Genomic DNA, 21,728 nt, shown 5'->3' on the forward strand with positions numbered 1-21,728 from the left:
ATGCAACTGAATTGTCAGAAAAATGAAGCGATTTTCCCAAGCTCTCATTGGACAGTCATAGCATGTTGGGAGAGTGGTTTTGTGCCCAGGCTTTGGTGACCACGCTGCCCAGGTCAAACCTCAGTTGTTTTTTTGTTTTTTTAAGAAGATGTTGGGGGGTAGGAGTTTATTAATTAATTAATTAATTTTTGCTGTGTTGGGTCTTCATTTCTGTGCGAGGGCTTTCTCTAGTTGTGGCGAGCGGGGGCCACTCTTCATCGCGGTACGTGGGCCTCTCACTGTCGCGGCCTCTCTTGTTGCGGAGCACAGGCTCCAGACACGCAGGCTCAGTAGTTGTGGCTCACGGGCCTAGTTGCTCCGTGGCATGTGGGATCCTCCCAGCCCAGGGCTTGAACCCGTGTCCCCTGCATAAGCAGGCAGATTCTCAACCACTGCGCCACCAGGGAAGCCGCAAATCTCAGTTTTTTGTTTACTGGCTGTGTGACCTTGAACAAGTTACTTAGCCTCCCTGTGTCTCAGTTTCCTTATATGTAAGCAGAGATAATAATAACACGCATTTCATGGGTTACTATGATGATAAATGGGTTGATATATGGCAATCATTAATTCCCTTATTCAATCACTGGAAAAGAAGACTGCTGACTCATAACTACACTGTTTTCTCAAAGAGCGTGGGGAATTGAAAAGTGCCTGGAATATTTCAATCACTAGTGAAATTGCCCTCTTTTTATCCCGTCAGCCTTAGCCACGGCAGCATTTTCCAAAGTAGATTCAACAAGATAAAATATTTCCTAAGAGATTCCAAGGAATAAAAGAGTTTGGTGGTGACAATTTAGAAAACATGCAACACGCATCCCTCATCTTGGAGTCTCATGACTGCACGTTTGCACAGTGCAGGCACTGAATAAACCTGCAGTAAACCACTAGTTTTATTTTGATCAGCATAGTATTCTTCACATTTGTTTGACCGTATAATGTTTATTTCCCCCAAACACCTATTATTCAACAGGATTGGTGTCCTACAGGTAGTAACACTGACCTAGTAGAACACTGCAGTAGAACATAGGAGGAGCAGCAAGCCTCTGTAAGTGCACCAAAGAAGATCCTTTTGGGTTCTCATCTTTCAAAAGAGCAAGGTGACATTTCAGCTTCAGGTCATATGACTTCTGGTCATGGTTTCTGCCCTGTAGGCCTGTGATACACGTCAGAAAAAAATAAAAGAAAAATGTCATGGCACACGTGTTATGCTTTTCCAGGTAGGGAAACAGAGGCTGTGTCCCTACGTAGCTGATTCCCTTGTTTTTGTGCCCTCACAGTTCTCTCCTCCAGAAATGTCCTTCCTGCCCCTCTGCGTACATGCAGACCTGAAGACCTGGCATGGTGCCGCTCGTGTGCCACCTTCCCCATCAAACTAACCTGGATTCCCTTCACGGACCCTCCTTTGGTGGCTCATAGCATTGTCTCACTTGGCCCTTGGTGTCATCGTGGTGTATGTTCTCATATACTGCTCGACTTTTAACTTCCTTCCAGGCAGGAGCTGCCTCTTCCTTACCTTTCCATTTCCTGTTCCACCTACCACAGGTGGGAGCATAGTACACAGCAGAGTTCAATAAATCATTGCTTACTGTCTTTTTCAATGTCGCTGAATAAATAAATCCCTCAGTAATCAACAGGTAGAAGAATGAGTGAGCTTCCTCTACCTTACAGAAAGATAGTAAAGCGTCTATGTTCTGCTGCCGTTGCCTTGAGACAAATGGTCATCATCAGAATGATCATCATCCTACTCAGACTGCTCGGAACCGTATGAATGAGTTCTTTCACCTCCTCAATGTATCCAGTCAGTGTCTGTCTTCACAGAATTAGCTCTGTTTTACCTGAATCCAGTTTTGAACCAACACTACCTCTCTTCTACAACAAGGGGCTTAGTGAACAAAGCAATTTTTCCATATTATGCATACTTAGCATAATACATACACTAGTCTTAGTCCATTTGGGCTGCCGTAACACAATACCACAGACTGGTGGCTTTATAAACAAGAGAAATTCATTTCCCACAATTTTGGATGCTAGGAGTCTAAGATTAGGGTACCAGCGTGGTTGGGTAAAGGCCCTTTTCCAGGTCACAGACTTCTCATTGTATCCTCACATGGCTGAAGGAGCTAGGGAGCTCTAAGGGGTCTCTTTTATAAGGGGGCTAATCCCATTCATGAGGGCTCTACCCTCATGACCTAAGCACCTCCCAAAGGCCCCGTCTTTTAATGTCATCACACTGGGCATTAGTAGTTCAACATGTGAATTTGGAAGGAACACAAATATTCAGGCCATATCAACTAGGGGTAGGCAGAAAGGGAGAATATGAGATAAATGTGTATGCGTGTGTGTGTGTGTGTGTGTGTGTGTACAAGAGAGCGAGAACGAGAGAAGAAAGGGACAGAGAATAGATGGATAAAGGGAGAGGGATTTGGAAGCAGACTAATAGAGTCAGAGATTGAGATGGAGACAGATTGGCTCCAGGTATAAAGTTAAATAAAGAGAAACTAACAAAACTTTAAACTAACAAAACTGCATTCTGCTGGCCGTCATGGCCTATGACAGGTTCGTGGCCATCTGCCACCCTTTGCATTACACCCTCGTGATGAGCTGGTGATTTTGTGCCCGCCTGGCCCTGGGCTCTCTGGTGTTGGGGTTCATCTTGGCCATGCAGCTGAAAACTTTAAAACTCTAGTGCTTTCCCTATCACTTTTCCCTGAAAGATAATTTAGGATGAAAGATAAATAATTCAAAGCGGCACAAACTCAGCATTTACATAATGGGAATCATGACTGGGATGGTCCTGGTTTGATTTGCCTCTTATTCTTGGCCCTGCCCCTGCCCATACATGCAATGCTAAGAACCTGAGAACTACATCTGGAGAGACGTCCAAAGCAGAACACAGACTTTCCACTTGATGCTGAGGATAGTGATAATGACGTACACTGCTACATCTCCCTCTAAAAGTCACAAAGTAGGGACTTCCCTGGTGGTCCAGCGATTAAGACTCCATGCTTCCACTGCAGGGGGCGCAGGTTCAATCCTTGGTTGGGGAAATAAGACCCCACATGCCCTGCGACAAAATAATAATAATAATAAATGGAAGTCACAAAGTATTTCCACTTAATATATCTTTTGATCATCATAACTATCCCAGAATTTAGGTCTTGTGGGCATTTTAATCCCAATTTTAGAGATAAGGAGTCTAAGAATGAGAAAAGGAAAATGCCTTTTCAAAAATAATATAACCAGGAAGAAGTAACAGTGTAAAACCAATGACCTCTTAGCCCCTGTCTCCCATCTTTCAGAGAGCATACCCATTTGTCTCTACTCAGCAACGTTACAGAGGAACATCCAGGGTGTTTGTTGTGTTTAGGATGACAGGAACCTCATCAATGCTCTCTTCAAAGCATCCTTAAGCTCTCTGTTCCTCATGCTGTAGATCAAGGGGTTCAGCATAGGGGTGATGAATGTGTAAACCACAGATACTACCTGGCCCCTCTCTGGAGAGTAGCTGGAGCTGGGGCACAGGTGGATGAGGCTCACACCCCCATACTGGAGCAGAACCATAGTCAGGTGGGAGAAGGTTGAGAAGGCCATGTGCCTCCCCCCCACAGAGCGGATCTTCAGGATGGCAGCCACGATGAAGACATAGGACAGGGTGATAAGCAGGAAGGGGATGGTGAGGACAGTGACACCAACCACAAACAGAGTGGCCTCGTGGACCCGGGTATCTGCAATGGCCAATCTCATAACAGGAAGGACATCACAATAGAACACACTGATTTCTTTGCTCCTACAGAAGGGGAGTTGGAAGATGAGCACAGTCAGCTGCATGGCCAAGATGAACCCCAACACCAGACAGCCCAGGGCCAGTCGGGCACAAAATCACCAGCTCATCACAAGGGTGTAACGCAAAGGGTGGCAGATGGCCACGAACCTGTCATAGGCCATGACAGCCAGCAGAATGCAGTCAGCGCTGCCCAGGAATATGAAGAAGAACATCTGAGCACCACAGCCAGGCAAGGAGATGAGGGTTTTCTCCATGGACACGGTGCTTGTCAGAGTCAGAGGGGCAAAGGTGGAAGAGTAGCAGATCTCCAGAGCTGCCAAGTTGGTCAGGAAGAAGTACATGGGGGTGTGGAGAGAACGGTCAATCCAGCTGATGAGAGAAATGGAGAGGTTGCCGCTGACGCGGACCAGGTACATAATCAGGAAGGTCACGAAAATCAGCATCTGTACCTCGGGGAGTTTGGAGAAGGGGTGGAAGTGGAAGTGAATCATTCCAGTCTGGTTTGCATCCTCCATGTATTCAATGCATCGGGCCTGCTAATGGCACAGGCGCTGCCCCCTGAGGATACATAAATGTCAGGACACAGGGCTCCTGCTGGATGACCCATTCAGCTCCTGGCCTCTCCCTTCCTTCCTCAACTAAAACCATCTTTACCTCCAAATTTAGCAACTTACTTCTACAACAGCTTTTTTGTTGTTGTAATCACCCAGAAGTAGCTCCCCACTGAAATCTTTTTTTTTAATTGTGGTAAAATATACATTACATAATATTTATCATTTTAACCATGTGTAAGTGTACAATTCAGTGACATTAAATACATTCACAATGTTGTATAACCATCACCCCTATCTATACCCAAAACTTTTCTATCATCCCCAACAAAAACTCTACCCAATAAACTAATGATCTCCTCCACGATCTCCTCCTCCCAGCTCCTAGCTACCTCAATCCTACTTTGTCTCAGTGAATTTGCCTGTTCTACGTACCTCATGTAAGTGGAATCATATAGTATTTGTCCTTCGGTGTCTGGCTTATTTCACTAAGCATAATGTTTTCAAGGTCCATCCATGTGATAGCTTATATCAAAATTATGTTTCTTTTCAGGCTTTCCTGGTGGCGCAGTGGTTGAGAGTCCGCCTGCCGATGCAGGGGACGCGGGTTCGTGCCCCGGTCCGGGAAGATCCCACATGCCGCAGAGCAGCTGGGCCCGTGAGCCATGGCCGCTGAGCCTGTGCGTCCGGAGACTGTGCTCCACAACGGGAGAGGCCACAACAGGGAGAGGCCCGCGTACCTCAAAAAAAAAATTATGTTCCTTTTCATGCCTGAATAATATCCCATCGTATGTGTGTATGCCACATTTTGCTATCCATTCATCTGTTCGTGGACGCTTGGATTGTTTCCACATTTTGGCTATTGTGAATAATGCTGCTATGAAAATTGGTGTATGAATATCTGCTCAAGTCAGCAATGAAATGTTAACCCACAATATACTATTCCTAGACCACAAATCTCTACGCCCTCAATCCCTTGTCTGGTTGTCATTGACCAACAGTAGGACTTTGAACAACTTGCTGAAGCTTTCTGCTTCAATTTCTTCATCTGTGAAGACAACAGTAGGACACAGCAGGTAGGATTGCTGTGAGAAGTAAATGTGTCTGGCCCCTAGGAAACTCTCCAAAAATGTTAGCAATCATCAATACTATTCTTCTTCCACCTTTTCAAGACCACCTTTGATGCCTCCAGTTCCCCCAAATAAGCCTCCTTTGGGCTTTCCTCCATGCCCCATCCAACCAAGATCTATGGTTCATCTCTTTCATCAGTCTTTTACCAATACTGTCACTGTCTTCAGTTCCTTGATCTTCTGCCAACCCTGTTACCTTCTGTAATATCCAGCATCTTCATTCCAGGCTGAACATGACTAAAGAAGATCACAAAATTCTGCTGACTGGTGCCACGGTAGGGATAGAGAGGTATTATCAACCCCAGTGCTGTCCCAAGGCTCTCAGTCAGCTGCTCCTTCAGGTCCCAAGACAGGGGCAAATTTCCCTGGTCTCTTTAAGACCTCTCTTCTGCTACCTCTTCTCTCACCACCAGTAATGACCCAGCCTCCAACTTCACTGAAAAAAAGAACAGAAGCTACCTGGAGGCAACTCATCATCATGCTCACCAGCTCTAGACCCACAACATTCTCCCTCCGTATACCCAATAGCAAATCCCCATATGCCTCTCTAGAAGTGTTCCCTCTCCTCTGCAGAGCTAGTGGTCTCAGTCCCTCCTGCTTCCTCTGTGATCTTGCTTCACAATCATTCAGTCTGTCTCCAGTATCTGCTTCTGCTCCACCTCTACAGCAACTTTACCTCTCATGGCAAAAAGATTAACTTCCCTTAATCTTATATCATCTTCTAAAGGCTCCCTGTCTCCTTTGCATTTCAACCATTTCCTATTCTTTCTTTAGCACAGTCTGGTTCCAGTCTTACAGCCAGAGACCACTCTAATGAAGGTCACCAATGACTTCCAAATTGCTGAATCCAGTGGCTACTTTTTGACTTGATCTCTGTTGCACTGGAGGCTCCCTTTTCCTTGAAATTCCTCACCCAAGGACTCTGTGATGCTATTCTACCCAAACTTTTTTCCCACCTCTCTGGACACTATGTTTCCATCACTCTTGGAGACTGCTCTTCCTCTTAGTGTTATGCAAAGGGAAGGTTTTGTTGGTTAATCTAGGTCTACCCCCCAAGATCCACTCTCCACCCTGCTCTGCTGCCTGGGAGGCTGGTCACTAAGGACTGAATCATCTGAGCTCACTCACCCTGTGGCTTCTGGTTGGATGTGGCCAATGAAGGTACTTGAAGGAAAATAAAGAGTAGCACAAAGGTATGTAGGGTATTTATCCCTCTCCCCATACACACACCACTACCCCCTTCTCCCTCTACCATGATGGTTCTATGACCACAGCTCTTGTTGCGTGGCCCATCTTCCATGGCTTCAGTTTTTGCTGGGCTCCAGTAACAGTGTTCTCTCACCTTGTCACTTCAGGCCCAAGGATGCAAACAGTTTCCTACCATTGCTAGCCCTGAGTGCCTCACCATCCCTTATAGTGTAACAAGGAAAAATAAATCTGAGTCCATATTGGATCTTTTTCTTTTCATTTAACATTTGTTTTCTATTGTTTTTGCTACAAGTTAATCACTAAAGTGTTGCCTATACGCTTAAAGTATACATAATGGCCCATCTCTGGGAACCCTGCCCCCCATGCCTGAGCTTAAGCTAAAATACCTTTGTTTAGCTCACAGGAAACATCCTGACCAGGCCCGCCCATGAATGGCTGCAGGAAAGAAGAAATTAACACCTTCTTGGGAAGCTGGCTGGAACCAGGAAATATTTGCAACAATTTATTGCCTTTTTTACTTTATCTCCTCATCTTCCCCTTTGTTCTATAGAAGAAACTAGCATCCAAACCCTAGCAAGATGGTTCTTTGGGACATGAGTCCACCATCTTCTCAGTCTGCTGGCTTTCTAAATAAAATCACTGTTCCTTGCCCCAACAACTCGTCTCTCGATTTATTGTCCTGTCTTGCGGTGAACAGTCCGAGCTTGGACTTGGTAACAGTAAGTGCCCTTAATTCGTTTTAACAGACGATTGTTGAATGCATAAAGGAAAAGAATCTTATATTTTAATTTATTTTAAAATCTCTTTATCCAGTTTTCTTTCTGCTGCCCATGATTGGTAGGAAAGAATTTCAGGACAAGTTTACATGGTATCCAAAACAACATACCCTGACTACACACACACACCAACACATCATATCTACTGTAGAAACAAAAACTGACACTTGGCCTTGCGTCCAATGATTAAATGTCAATACTTCACATGCCACAGTAAGTGGGGTGGTGGGGGGGACACTTTGCACCCTGAGTTAAACCAAAACTAACAGGATCACCTGACTGGTTTTGTTCCCCCCACCAAAGAATGTATTTTGCTTACTTTTGCTGTGCTGATGTCTGAAGATATATCACAACCTTTATGAGTATGATAATCATGTAAGGACATTGTTGTTTTCCACCACAAACAGAATAATGCAACCTTAGTATTCTTGCTGATTTGCAATTTTTTCCTTTGAATATTTGTTGTGTTTTTTATTCTGGCAGGCCGGTACTTTTAAAGTCTGGCTCCCTGCGTGTTTTGCAAGTTTTTCTTTCCTTTTCTAAATGCTTCTGCCTCTGTACTGTCATCTGTTGGGCACAGCCTTGTGTGGGGTAAGAGGGTTGGAAGATGGGTGGAATCATAGTGGGAAATTTTTCACTTGGAAGTTTCTAAGACTATTGTTCCTTGAGAATTTTAATTCCTTTTCTAGAAGCAGCATTGGAGCACACACCTGCCTGCCTCTCTTCCTACTTTGGGTAAAGACGACCAACACACCCTCTACCCCAAATAATCTTCGTGAATTAGACATTAAGGGACAAGTCGGGCACAAGAAAGAGAACTATTATCTATAACCAGGGATCTCACCACTCCTTTAACGATGTGTTTGCCTCTGTGATCACTTGTGTATCTCTGTCCCCTCCATGAACCTCAACTCCACGAGGGCAGAGACTGATTGGATTCTGTTCTTCACTAATACCCAGGACCTAGCACAATACTAGGTACCATGTAACTTTGTATTGACATGAACACTGGAGAGCTACTGAGGTTCTATCAATGTCAATGACTGCTACCCAGTACTTTTGAAGTAGAAGTAATAATCTTCAGTTTAGTACTCTGATGCTAAAAGAGCATATCCCTTCTAGAAGGAAAATCAGCAATTTTCAAGAAATTATATGTGTTGAATCACTACCCTCACATTGAAGGATCTGTCCTGAGGTAATAGCTGGAATATGGAGCCAAATACATAAAGATATGTGCAGGGTGCTTTGATAATAATTTTTATAAGGAAACACAACAAATACTTAACAAGAGGTGACATTCTAGTCACTTGAGGTGTATTAATATGATGAACTGTCATATTGACATTAAAATTGTTATAATTATAAGGTTTAATACAGTGAGAAAGTGCTTACAATATAATGTTAAATGAAGAAAATGAAAAGGCAACATTGCATGCGGAACATGACACCAATTCTGCTACCAGTCTAGAAGGAAACAATAAACTCTCAATGGTGTTTCAGAGAAAAATGGGAGATGACTATTTTCTTCATGCTTTTCTCCATTTTTCAAACTTTCTGTGAAGAATATGTGTTTATTTTTAACATTACAAATGTTATTGCTTTTTAAAATTCCCATTTGAAAGGCAAGGACACTGAAGTACATAACATACCCCTAGTTATACAACCAGGAATTGTCAGAATGAGGATTAACACCTAAATATAGCCACAAAATCTGCACACTTGCCAATGATGTTGTCCAAGATTGTTCTAAATCTAGTTATTTATTTATGTGCTTGTTCATTTCCAGACATACCACAACCTTGATTTGGGCTGAGTTTGTTGTTAAGTAGTTAACCTTCCTTCCTTCCTTCCTACCTTCCTTTCTTCCTTTCTTCTTCCTTCCCTTTCTTTTCCATCCCTTCCCTTTTCTTTCTTCTACTTTCCTTTCCCTCTCTCTTTCTTTTCTTTACCCTCATCTCTTTTTAAAGTCAACCTTTCAGATTTAGCTCATTATTCTAGCCCATTGAGATCTTATGGAGAATTACAATTCTTTACTCCAACAAATGATCAATTTCTCCCCATTGTCATCTACAAATTTAATGAACATGCTTCCCAAAGCTATAACTGTGCATTAGACCATAGCTCAAGGAAGCCACATCCCTCAAGCATATTGCCCTTAATATCCCTCAAAATTTTCTTCAGAATATCAGTCAGTTTTCAAATCAGTTTAAAAATACAAGGCTCAGGCTTCCCTGGTGACGCAGTGGTTGAGAGTCCGCCTGCTGATGCAGGGGACACGGGTTCGTGCCCCGGTCCAGGAAGATCCCACATGCCACGGAGCGGCTAGGCCCGTGAGCCACGGCCGCTGACCCTGCGCGTCTGGAGCCTGTGCTCCGCAACGGGAGAGGCCACAACAGTGAGAGGCCTGCGTACCGCAAAAAAAAAAAAAAAAAAAATACAAGGCTCTCTGTGTGGAATATCTCTGGAACACTTAAAAACTACAGTGAATTCCACTGCAACAATCACACTGTTTATACAATGGATGTTCAACATACCTGGGATAAAGACTCACCTGACTTCTCAGTGCATTCCCCACACCCTCACCCAGACACATACATTTCTCTCTTAATGAACACATATAAGTCATCCTACTTGTCTGTGAGAGCTACCTAATTCGTTTCCCTTTTTACCTTAGCTGCTAGGAAGGCCAAAACTAAGTTTTATATTCAATCACTTAGCATTTCTCAGCCCCAATACCTTCATTTCTATTTAACTTTTGTCTTTTATACTGCCTTTTATAAGTTGATCTTGATCTCATTGTAGCTAGGGTTTTACCGTAAGGCACTCTATTTTTAGGAGCATTCAAAGAATAATAAATAATTATACAAATAAAAAATTATTTCCAAGGCACTGAAGAGTCAGTGAGAAATCTCTCCCTTCTTTACTCCCAAGTTTACTCCTCCTCTGGGGTCTTCTCAATGGGATAAAAATAACAATACTGTGAGCTTTGGTTGTGGTTAAACGTTCTCTTCCACTGTCTGCTTTATCCTGCCTTTGCTATTGCACAGTTTCTTGCTACGTGAATCAGGAAATGCCAGACCTCTTCTTACCCAGGAACTATAAACCCTCAGTAACACTGCATCCTCTTTTTTTTTTTTTTTTTTGCGGTACGCGGGCCTCTCACTGTTGTGGCCTCTCCCGTTGTGGAGCACAGGCTCCGGACGCGCAGGCTCAGCGGCCATGGCTCACGGGCCCAGCCGCTCCGTGGCATGTGAGATCTTCCCGGACCGGGGCACGAACCCGTGTCCCCTGTATCGGCAGGCGGACTCTCAACCACTGTGCCACCAGGGAAGCCCACATTGCATCCTCTTTGATGAGTCTCTTTTGTGGCACCAGCACTGCCTCCAAAGACATGGCATTCTTCACACAGAGCGCCCTTCCTTTTCCGTAAAGACCTTTGCATACTCATCTACCTTCTCCCCTCACTGAGTGTAATTAATAGGACTGTTCGTGCATTCACTTATTTGACAAGGATTTATCTAGAAGCTACTATCAACTAGGCATTGGGTGTGTCACTTGAAAACTGAGCAGGTTACACTATGTTTTCTGGGTGTCCCAACAAAGCATGTAGTCCTCTTTGAACGACTCTCCCATACTCGTCTCAGACAACCTAGGAAATGGCACACATTTCTGTCTCTCTAGGGAGGGACAGAGTTTCCTTCTCTCACCCTCAGCAGTGGAGTGTCTTTTGAAGACTTGTTTCTTGTTAGTATATTTGACATCAACAGTGTCACATCATTAGCTCCAGGAGGTTAAACTAATGTTCCAATTCATTTGTATCTCCACACGAGGAAGCCCCTCACAGGATCAGGAAAGCCCAAGGTCAGTAGGGTTCATTGGTTCATTCCCCAGGGTCTAGACCACACAACAACTCAATCAGCCTGGTCTTCCCTTACCCTCCTTACCTTCTGCCTAAAGAGGTTGGCAGCCACATCCTTCCCTGAGGCTGAGTGAAGCCCAAGGTGGAATCCTCTTCTTAATACCTTGGGAACCAGCTGAGACTGAATCTCTGAGAAACTACCCAGAGAATTGAGGAAAGCACACATCTAGATACCATTAATCCCTCTCTGCTGCTACATCTCAAGGGAAGAACGTGGGACTTTGGGATTTGCAGAGTCAGAATTCTGGGTTCTTTATCAACTCTCACCCCTTCTCATCTCATTTCCGGAGAATTCCCTGCCTACTTTGGTTCAACCAAGCCCCAAGAGGCTATCTTAGCTTTTAACTTGACCATCCCCTGTAGGTCAATATTTGAACACAAACAGGCATTGTTTAGGGACATGATATTCTAAACTGGTCTAATTGCTGCTAGACTTAGCTATATTTTGATTATTGCCTAAATTTTTACTCTCCAAGTTTGAGGTAGTTTAGAAAGACATACAGTTTGTTTGTTTTTAAATTTATTTATTTTTTCATTTTTGGCTGCATTGGGTCTTTGTTGCTGCACGCGGGCTTTCTCTAGGTGCGGTGATCAGGGGCTACTCTTCGTGCGGTGTGTGGTCTTCTCATTGCGGTGGCCTCTCTTGTTGTGGAGCGTGGGCTCTAGGCACGCAGGCTTCAGTAGTTGTGGCACGCAGGCTCAGTAGCTGTGGCGCATGGGATTAGTTGCTCCGTGGCATGTGGGATCTTCCCGGACCAGGGCTCGAACCCACGTCCCCTGCATTGATTGGCAGGCGGGTTCTTAACCACTGCACCACCAGGGAAGTCCAAGACATACAGTTTTAATTTATTCAATTAGAGGTTAATTTTGTGTACCTAGACAAATTCTACGGATCCTTCAAAACTCAGCCAAGTGTCACCTGTTACATGAAGCCTTATTCTGATACACACACCTTCCCCCACACTCCTCCAAAAACGAATTACTCCCTGCTCCATGCTCCATGGTGGCTTTGTGCCCGCCCCAATTATAGCATTTATCACTCTGCATTGTGTTTATACACTCATTTTTCAACCTCTACTAGGATAGGTCCTCAATGGGGGCGACTAGTTCAACTCAGTTCAATTGCATCTCATCACCTAGTATGGAGCTAAGCACCTAATGGATGTCTAGTATTCATCGATTGCAGAATGTTATAGCACTGAGCATTCCTTTATTTATTCACCAATATCATCCAAGACCCTATCACACTCCCTATAAATTATGTGTTTTATACCAGCGGCCGCTAGTGATTTTGGTCAAGGCCATTATAAAATGTAGAAACAAAATTTTTTCAAAGTTTGGCCATTCACGAACAACCTTCATGATTTATGTTTTATCTAACTTATCGTATAATTTACTTAATGTTTTTCTTGACTTAAATTCAGCTCACTCACTTTTAAAAAAAAATTTTGGCTGCATTGGGTCTTCATTGTGGTGTGCAGGCTTATCACTGCAGTGGCTTCTCTTGTTGCGGAGCATGGGCTCTAGGCGCGCGGGCTTCAGTAGTTGTGGTGCGTGGGCTCAGTAGCTGTGGCTCGCAGACTCTAGAGCGCAGGCTCACTGGTTGTGGCGCACAGGCTTAGTTGCTCTGCAGCATGTGGGATCTTCCCAGACCAGGGCTCGAACCCATGTCCCCTGCGTTGGCAGGCAGATTCCTAACCACTGCGACACCAGGGAAGTCCCTCTCTCACTTTTTTTTTTTAATGTAACAACATCATTGTACTGGCTATATTTTTTATCCCTCACTTTTAAATAAATACAAAAAATAATGTTTAAATGCTCATGTATGTATCACTGAAAACTTTCATCTCAAGGACAAGTAGCTCTGAAAACTCTGGAAATATTGTTGAAATGAAGGCCTACAGGTGTATGTGTGTGTGAGAGAGACAGAGATTGAGAGAGAGAGAGAGAGAGAGAATTTAGCAGGAGTTTGTCAAAGTAATCTTGAAAGAAAAATGCAAAACAATTCCAGAAGAAACAACCACGAGCCACTTGAAAGTCTAATTGTGTATATACTGAGCTGGGACATATTTTAGCAAGTACCAGTGGTCCACTCAGAGAAGAACAAACAAAGCCACTCTGTTGCTCTGGAGCAGAGGCTGCAAGCTGCTGACCCACACGCTACACATAGGCGGTGGATGGCTTTTCAGATGGTTTGTGTTCAGCAATTTTGTTACACTGCTCAACACTTCAGAATGCTATATAACAGAACAGCTGCCATGCTGGAGTTGGAACTCACTTTATTTGGAGTCTAGACCCTTTCCACTGCAGCCAGAGCCACAGTCATCTCTGAGTGACACCGCAGGCCGTATCTGGCAGTCTACTTTTTAATTGCAGCCACACAAAAAATGTTTAACCTTTCTTCTTTAAGTTCTCCATTTTTGCCTCTCAGTTCCATTTCTCCCTCTATCCATTTCTTCTGGCTTTCTTTCTCTTCTTTTTTTCCTAGTCCCCTGTGATTTTCTATTTGCTGAATTTAATGTGCCTATACGTTACAGGTGCTAAGTAATTATTCATTTTTAAAAGGCTGTAGGGAGAAAAATCTACTGACTCTGAAACCATGCCCCATAGGGCTAACAGAAATTGGTGACTCACAGAAATTCTTGAACTTGTCTTAAAGCTTGCTAGAAACCCCTCTGCCTGGTGCCTGCCTTCACTGAGCAAATTCACCTTAATTATTTTGCTGCAAATTGCATACCCTCCAAGCTTCGCATAGCCTAAACAGTAAGATGTTTGCCCTAGGAACTTGGAGTCCGCTGTGTGTAGTTCTGCTTCTAGCTGGCTGAGACTGGTTGGGACCACTGACCCTAAAACTGGGCCTGTGCAGGTGTCTAATGACCTTCTAACATCACAAGGCCAAAAACTCCACCCTCAGATCATGCTTAACTCCACCATTTTGAACACACATCCCACGAAGAAGCATGTGACTCAGATATGCCTGCGCAGAACACCAATTACCTCACCTTTTCCCTACCTCAAATAACCTTTCCCCATGTCTAAGACCACCTTGGTTCTTTTCTTTTTTCTTTCTTTTTTGGCTGTGTTGGGTCTTCATTGCTGCACGCGGGCTTTCTCTAGTTGCAGCGAGCGAGGGCTACTCTTCGATGTGGTGCGCGGGCTTCTCATTGCCGTAGCTTCTCTTGTTGTGGAGCACAGGCTCTAGGTGCTTGGACTTCAGTAGTCGTGGCACGCGGGCTCAGTAGTTGTGGCTCGCGGGCTCTAGAGCACAGGCTCAGTAGTTGTGGCGCACGGGCTCAGTTGCTCCGCGGCATGTGGGATCTTCCCGGATCAGGGCTCGAACCCGTGTCCCCTGCATTGGCAGGCAGATTCCTAACTACTGTGCTACCAGGGAAGTCTACCTTGGTTCTTTATCCCATAAATATCTCAGGCCCCTGGCCTTCAGGGAGATGGAGCTGAGACTGGTTTTTCTGTCTCATTTCCTTTCTTGGCTGTCTTGTGAATAAGCCTTTTCTTTGCTGCAAATCTTGGCAACTCAGTGTTTTGACTTGCTGCATGTCCAGCAAACAACCTGGTTCGGTAACAACTCCTTAGTGACGCTAGCTTTTAGTCATCTTCTGATCCTTCTTCTAGAATCAGACTCCATGGAGTTTAGATGAGAAAAGGACTGTACCCAGTGAGGCCACAAAGCTATTTCTATGACCAATGCATCATTTTCTCCCAGGACGCTCTCTCCACGTTCTCCACTGGTTCACTGAGTCTTTCCAGCTGTTACGGAACCAAAACTTGGGTCTGCTCGCCCACACACAGTAAAGCCAATCTACTGACACCAGGTTGTGGTGAAGGAAAGTGGAACGCTTATTGTAAGGCACCATACAAGGAGTCCAGGACAGCTAATGCTCAAAAAGCCGAACTCCCTGATTGGTTTCAGCAAAGCCATTTTAAAGGCAAGGTGAGGGAGGGGAGTCCCAGGGTATGTGATCAGCTCGTGCACAATTCTCTGATTGGTTGATGGTGAGGTAACAAGGCAGTGTCACAGGGGTTAAACATTATCAGTCCACGAAGACGTGAGGCTACATGCTCATGGTCATCAAGTAGTTCATTTCTTCCATTTGGTGGTGGTTTTAGCATCTGTAAAAAACTCAGGAAATGTGCATCAGATACTATGATCTAGGTACTTCAGAAAGGAGCTAAAGCAGAGGATATGGGGGAGAGGTCTGCCCTGGGAAGGCCCCCTAGGGTCCTGCTCAGGTACACAGCTGACCCCAACATTCAACCTGGTTCTCCCAAACGCAATTGAAAACCACAGTGGACATAGTTGACAGGTATGTGCAGTGTCTCTGTGGGCTGAAGGGGGCCAGTGAAACTTGCTGTTTCTCAGTGAGGCCTTGACCTTTATCCTGACTCACATCTCACCTCTCCAGCAAGAAGAAGCAGAGACATGCTCCAGCAAATGCTGTGTGGCCCCAAAGATCTTTTTTTTTCCTAAGAGGAAAGATCAATAGTGGCGAGGTCTGAATGTCATGACAAAAAAATCGTTCCTTCTATTTGATCTTGAAGTTTTTTTAGTTCCCAGGTCAAACTTATCTGGGTAACAATCAAATCTTAAAATATATCTGAAAGGATTTGTGTTTGGTAATGCGAAGAGGGTATGGGTCTAACTGGCTGCATTTTCAGTTTGCTCACCTGTTTTACCTCCTCACAGCCTGGTTTCTGTTACAACAGACTCATTTCATCAAGACCCTGCTTGAGTAAAATAGTGTTTGTGAAAGCACTTCCTGAAAGACACGCTTGCCTATCAGGTTCTAATAGTTTTAGGTTTATTCCCTAAACTAAAATCAAGTGGGAACATCAGAGAGCTGTATTCTTTTGTTGACTGTGATCATTCCTTCCAGAACTGCATTAAGTGACTTGAACATCAGTGTCACTCCATCAGTTTACATTGAGAATTAGCCCTAGGAAATTCATTTCAAATTTACTATATGTTATACTGGCTAAGGTCACAGGCTCTGGAATGAAACTGTGCCAGCACTTACTGCCTGTGTGATCTTGGGAAGATGACTTAACCTCTCAGAACTTCAGTTCTTTATGTGTAAAATGGGGATAATAATGGTACCTATCTCCTAAGACTTTGTGGGATTCAAGTAAGTTACTGTGTACTAAGCACCTAAAACAATATCTGGCTCATACTTCAGGGCTCAATAAATGATAGCTAGTGTTATTATTCTAATTGTTGGTATGTTGTTAAATGTGCTGTATTCTCTTTAGAAAAGCAGTAAGAAAAGATTCTTTTACATCTGAGATTTAACCCCAAAAAAGTGTTAAATTTCTCCCTATGTCTAGAAATTATACGACCTTTGAAGCTCTCAAATTTAATTGTATTTTATTTTTTACTTTGGCTACTAGGAAGCTAGATACCTGTAGGTGACCACTATTATAAACTGCAGAGAAGCACATGGTTTACATTTCTTTTTGTTTGTTTGTTTTTGTTTTTATTTTTGGCTGTGTTGGGTCTTCGTTGCTGTGTGCGGGCTTTCTCTAGTTGCGGCGAGCAGGGGCTACTCTTTGTTGCAGCGCGCGGACTTTTCATTGTGGCTTCTAGGCGCGCAGCCTTCAGTAGTTGTGGTGCATGGGCTTAGCTGCTCCGCAGCATGCGGGATCCTCCCGGGCCAGGGCTCGAACCCGTGTCCCCTGCATTGGCAGGCGGACTCCCAACCACTGCACCACCAGGGAAGCCCATGGTTTACATTTCTGCATAGAAATCTTACTACTATATTCTTCCTGAATTTTGCCTTCACCCTGATCTTCTTGACTATGCGGGTTTTTCTGGGGTTTTTTTTGTTTTGGGGGGGTTTTTGGCTGTGCTGGGTCTTTGTAGCTGCACGTGGGCTTTCTCTAATTGAGACAAGCGGGAGCTACTCTTCGTTGCGGTGCACGGGCTTCTCATTGCGGTGGCTTCTCTTACTGCAGAGCACGGGCTCTAGGCGCTCCGGCTTCAGTAGTTGCAGCATGTCGGCTCAGTAGTTGTGGCGCACTGGCTTAGTTGCTCTGCCGCATGTGGGATCTTCCTGGACCAGGGATCAAACCCGTATCCCCTGCATTGGCAGGTGGATTCTTAACCACTGGACCACTAGGGAAGTCCTGACAGTGTGTTTTTAACTTTTGTATTCAATGTATTTCTAAGCCGCTTCACATCTTTTGTATAAGGATATTGGGAATAGAATAAATTAAAAATAATTAGAGAAATAACTTAATTTCAACAAATATCATTGTTATCAATAAAATATTTATTGACTCTCCACACTAGCACTGTTCAAAATTCTGCATGCTCCCGTACTTCTTTTTTTTTTTTTTTTTTTGCGGTACACGGGCCTCTCACTGTTGTGGCCTCTCCCGTTGCGAAGCACAGGCTCCGGACGCGCAGGCTCAGCGGCCATGGCTCACAGGCCCAGCCGCTCCGCAGCATGTGGGATCTTCTCAGACTGGGGCACGAACCCTCGTCCCCTGCATTGGCACGCAGACTCTCAACCACTGCGCCACCAGGGAAGCCCACTCCTGTACTTCTTAATGTTGCTGCCTGGCCAAGGGTCCCAAGAATTCTTGTCATCAGGTTTTCATACTGTTTTTCCCCTTTTTCCCCTTTCTTGTGTGTAGCACAATCAGATATGGAATAGGGTGGCTTTTATCATCTATTGCATTTGAAACGTCAAGAAAAGAATGGGCTTCTTTTCTTTTTCTCTTTAAGGATATGGTATCTTGGAAATATCTTTCCCTGCTCTCAATCCTCCTTCTGGTCCTCTCCACCAATCTCCACGACAGCCCTGCTCATTGGCTATTGTTGTTTTGGGATTCTCCTGCAAGGATCACAGGAGCCAATCTCCTGCCATGAGAAGCAGATGACTCTACTGAGATAGGCTGGGACCTGGGACCCTTTACCAGAGTGCTTGCCCCTGGACAAACATCTCCTTGAGCAACAGAATACAAAGAAACTATAAGGGACTAAAAATAACTGTAAGCATGCACAGTTGGGGCAATTATGAACCATAGGATACAAAAAGGCCACAAACCAACTGCCACTTCTGAGGTGCTGGGATCAAAAGCAGGGTATTGCGCATGATCCATGGGCACGGCACTACCAAGTGGGTGGGCAGACCACCTAAGCTACACCTCCTGCCCAACCCACGGACCTGCCCTCACTTGCTACCACATTTAAGGACCCAAGCAGCTGCTTTCTGGAGCAAGCAAGGGCACCTGTTACTTATTTTCTCTCCCTCATGCTGCAGCACAAGCCCCAATAAAGACTTGCCTGAAATTCTCGTCTGGCCTCTTATCCATTTCTATTGATTAAAGAGTACAAGGGCCTGGGTCAGTAACACTACTGTTACAAAGAAGACCAAACCTGACTCCATATTGAATCAATTCCTTTAGCTCTAAACTTTGTGCTCTGTTGCCTGTGCTTAGTCATGCTGGCTCTGCACCTCTGTAAGAGAATGTTACCTATAGCCTGAAATGTGCATGATGGCCCATTCTCAAAACATCTGCTGTCATCATCTTATCCATCCATTCAATCATTCTCTCCTTCACTGACATTCCTGTGCTAGTCCTTATTCTAAGCACTATGGTGAGAGAGGAGGCTGGTTTTGTAGGCAATCTAGGGTTTCATCATTGGAATCTAATACAAAGTGGATGAATTAGTACTGATTAGCATTTCACAGGCGAGACAGCCATGGGACAGTCATCTCTCCACTCCCTCCTTTTTCCTTTTGAGCTTCCTGTCCTTCAGATCATGTCCCTACTTCTGATTTGAGGAATATTTTTTCTAAGAAGGAATATTTCTGGCTCCCTGATCAAGTACATTCTTGCCATAGTCTCCTCACTGCGTTAGTCACTTCTTGATTCCTTATGCTATAGACCAAGGGGTTCAGCACTGGTGAGAAAAAGTTGTAGACAACAGACACTGCCTGGCCCTCTTCTGGGGAGTAGCTGGAGCTGGGGCACAGGTAGATAAGGGTTCAACACCCATACTGCAGGAGAACCACCATGAGGTGGGAGGAACTAGTGGAGAAGGCCCGGCGTCTTCCCTGGCCTGAATCCATCCTCACGATGGTGGGCACAATGCAGCCATAGGAGAGGCAGATAAGGAGCAAGGGAATGGCCACAGCGGCCACACTGATGGCATAGAGAGCTGCCTCGTGCCTGTGGGTGTCTGCACAGGCCAGGCGCATAACGGCAGGCGTGTCACAGAAGTGATAGATTTCACTGTGGCCACAGAATGAAAGGTGGCAGATCAGAATGGTCAAAGGCAGCACCAACAGGAATCCCAGACCTAAAGAACCTAAAGTCATCTGCCCACAGAGCTGCCAACTCATGATGAGGTTGTAATGCAATGGATGACAGACTTCCATGTACCTGTCATAGGCCATGACAGCAAGAAAGACACAGTCAGATTCCCCAAGAAGGATGGAGAAGAACATCTGGGCTCCACAGCCAGGGAGAGAGATAAGTATCCTCCCCATGGAAAGGACGCCAGCCAGAGTCAAGGGAGCAATGTTGGTGGAGTAGCCAATCTCCAGCATGGCCAGTGCAAAGAGGAAGAAGTACACTGGGGTATGGAGGGAGTGTTCTCACCAGACTGTGAGCCCAGTGGTGACATTTCCAATGAGGCTTCCTGGGTACAACAGCAAGAAGGCCATGAATATGAGGGACACCACTGCCTGGTCTGTTGAGAAGGGGTGGAAGTGGAAATGGACCGCTCCGGTCTGGTTGTGCTCTTCCATTAGCCCTGGTACCAGGAAGGACATCACGGGCAAAGTGATCCTCCTGTGTCCTTGAGCTTGCCTGTGTTAGAAACACAGTTTGCAATCATTGATTCCTTACCTTCATTGCTTCCTTTGGAGTTCAGTTAAGGTGATCTTGCCTCCTGCCCTGCTTAATCGACTAGCTGTGTGACCTTGGAGAAGTTATGGACATCAGCGTTCTCCTTTTAAACATGGGAAGGGTGTGACACACACCTCGGAGAGGTGGTGTCTGAGAGTGCCATGCCCCATGCCAGCCATGCAATAGAATGGTTCTCAACAGGGTTTCCTTCCAATTGCATTTTTTCCTTGATCTCCATTCCTCTTTTTTTTTTTTAAAGCAAACCTTCCTGAACATTCTCATGCCTCTTCATTACTATGATTGTCCAATCACCCCCAGGACACCTTAAAAGTACATATTTGTACAAAGAGCATATGATTCTCATATCAAGCCTAAAAGGCTGGCAACACAGGTGTTTCCTTTACCTGTTTTACAAAGGTGGAAACCGGAAGCCCAGGTAAGTTAAACAGCTCACACTGCTATCCTCCCCATCCCCAAACTCGCAATTTTGTTATCGTATTTTTTATTTTTGTTTTTTTCTTAAACTTTGAACAATCCAATTTTGTTCTGTTTTGTTTTACCAAATACTAACCCTACTCTTGTTTTATCTTCTTTCTCATATCTGCCTTCATTTGCATTATTACGGTGTCCACCCTAAATAAGGCTTTCATCTCCTCATGTTTAGCTCACTGCCCACCAACCCAACTTATCATACTTTTACATTAACCTCTCTTAAACACTTTTAAAATCATATTACTCTACTCTGACCCTAAACTTAAAAAGCAAAGGAACCTCAAGTTTATTAGTCAATTATACCTCGATAAAACTGAAGAAAAAATAATAAAGGAATCTCTTATTCTTGTGATATCACATACAATTATCACAAAATAATTTTATAAGTGAAACTAGCATAACTTACCTGGGGTATAACTTCAGGAAATCCCTCAATGACCAAAATCCACTGTTCCATCTCACCCACCACACCTTTGTTCTAAATCGTTCAGTCCTTATGCACGACTCTTAAATTTTGTTTTAATTTGCTGCAAGGTAGACTTGCACATACGCAAAAATACTTTCTTGTGTTTATGGATTACCTTTTCAATGATATTCAAACAGCCGAAGGTAGCGGCCTACAGAAGGGTCTTTGCATTGATCTTCTCAGGGGGATTCTCAGAGAGGCTGGGCCATGCCAAAAACACTTTCCTGCTGAAATAGAGGGGCAGGGCCAAAAACATATGCAAATTAAAACGTTCAACCACCATTGTTTTTTTTGTGTAACAAGTGAACCAACTTTTACCATTGTGTTTTCTTTTTCTTTTTTTTTTTTTTTCTGCCGTACGCGGGCCTCTCACTGTTGTGGCCTCTCCCATTGCTTGCGGAGCACGGGCTCCGGACGCGCAGGCTCAGCGGCCATGGTTCACGGGCCCAGCCGCTCTGCGGCATGTAGGATCTTCCCGGACCGGGGCA

At 44.6% G+C, this 21,728-nt stretch overlaps 2 pseudogenes across 2 annotated transcripts; both read right to left on the reverse strand.

Moving 5' to 3' along the window:
• Positions 1-3,402: 3,402 nt before the first annotated feature.
• Positions 3,403-4,392, reverse strand: LOC309807880 (olfactory receptor 10V1-like; annotated as a pseudogene). Its single transcript has one exon. The product of its transcript is annotated as an olfactory receptor 10V1-like (transcript).
• A 15,025-nt stretch (positions 4,393-19,417) lies between these two features.
• LOC309808426 (olfactory receptor 10V1-like) lies at positions 19,418-20,316 on the reverse strand (annotated as a pseudogene). Its single transcript has one exon. The product of its transcript is annotated as an olfactory receptor 10V1-like (transcript).
• Positions 20,317-21,728: the final 1,412 nt, after the last annotated feature.

This window comes from Mesoplodon mirus (assembly GCF_964341445.2).
Source record: "Mesoplodon mirus genome assembly, chromosome: 7".
NCBI lineage: Eukaryota > Metazoa > Chordata > Mammalia > Artiodactyla > Ziphiidae > Mesoplodon > Mesoplodon mirus.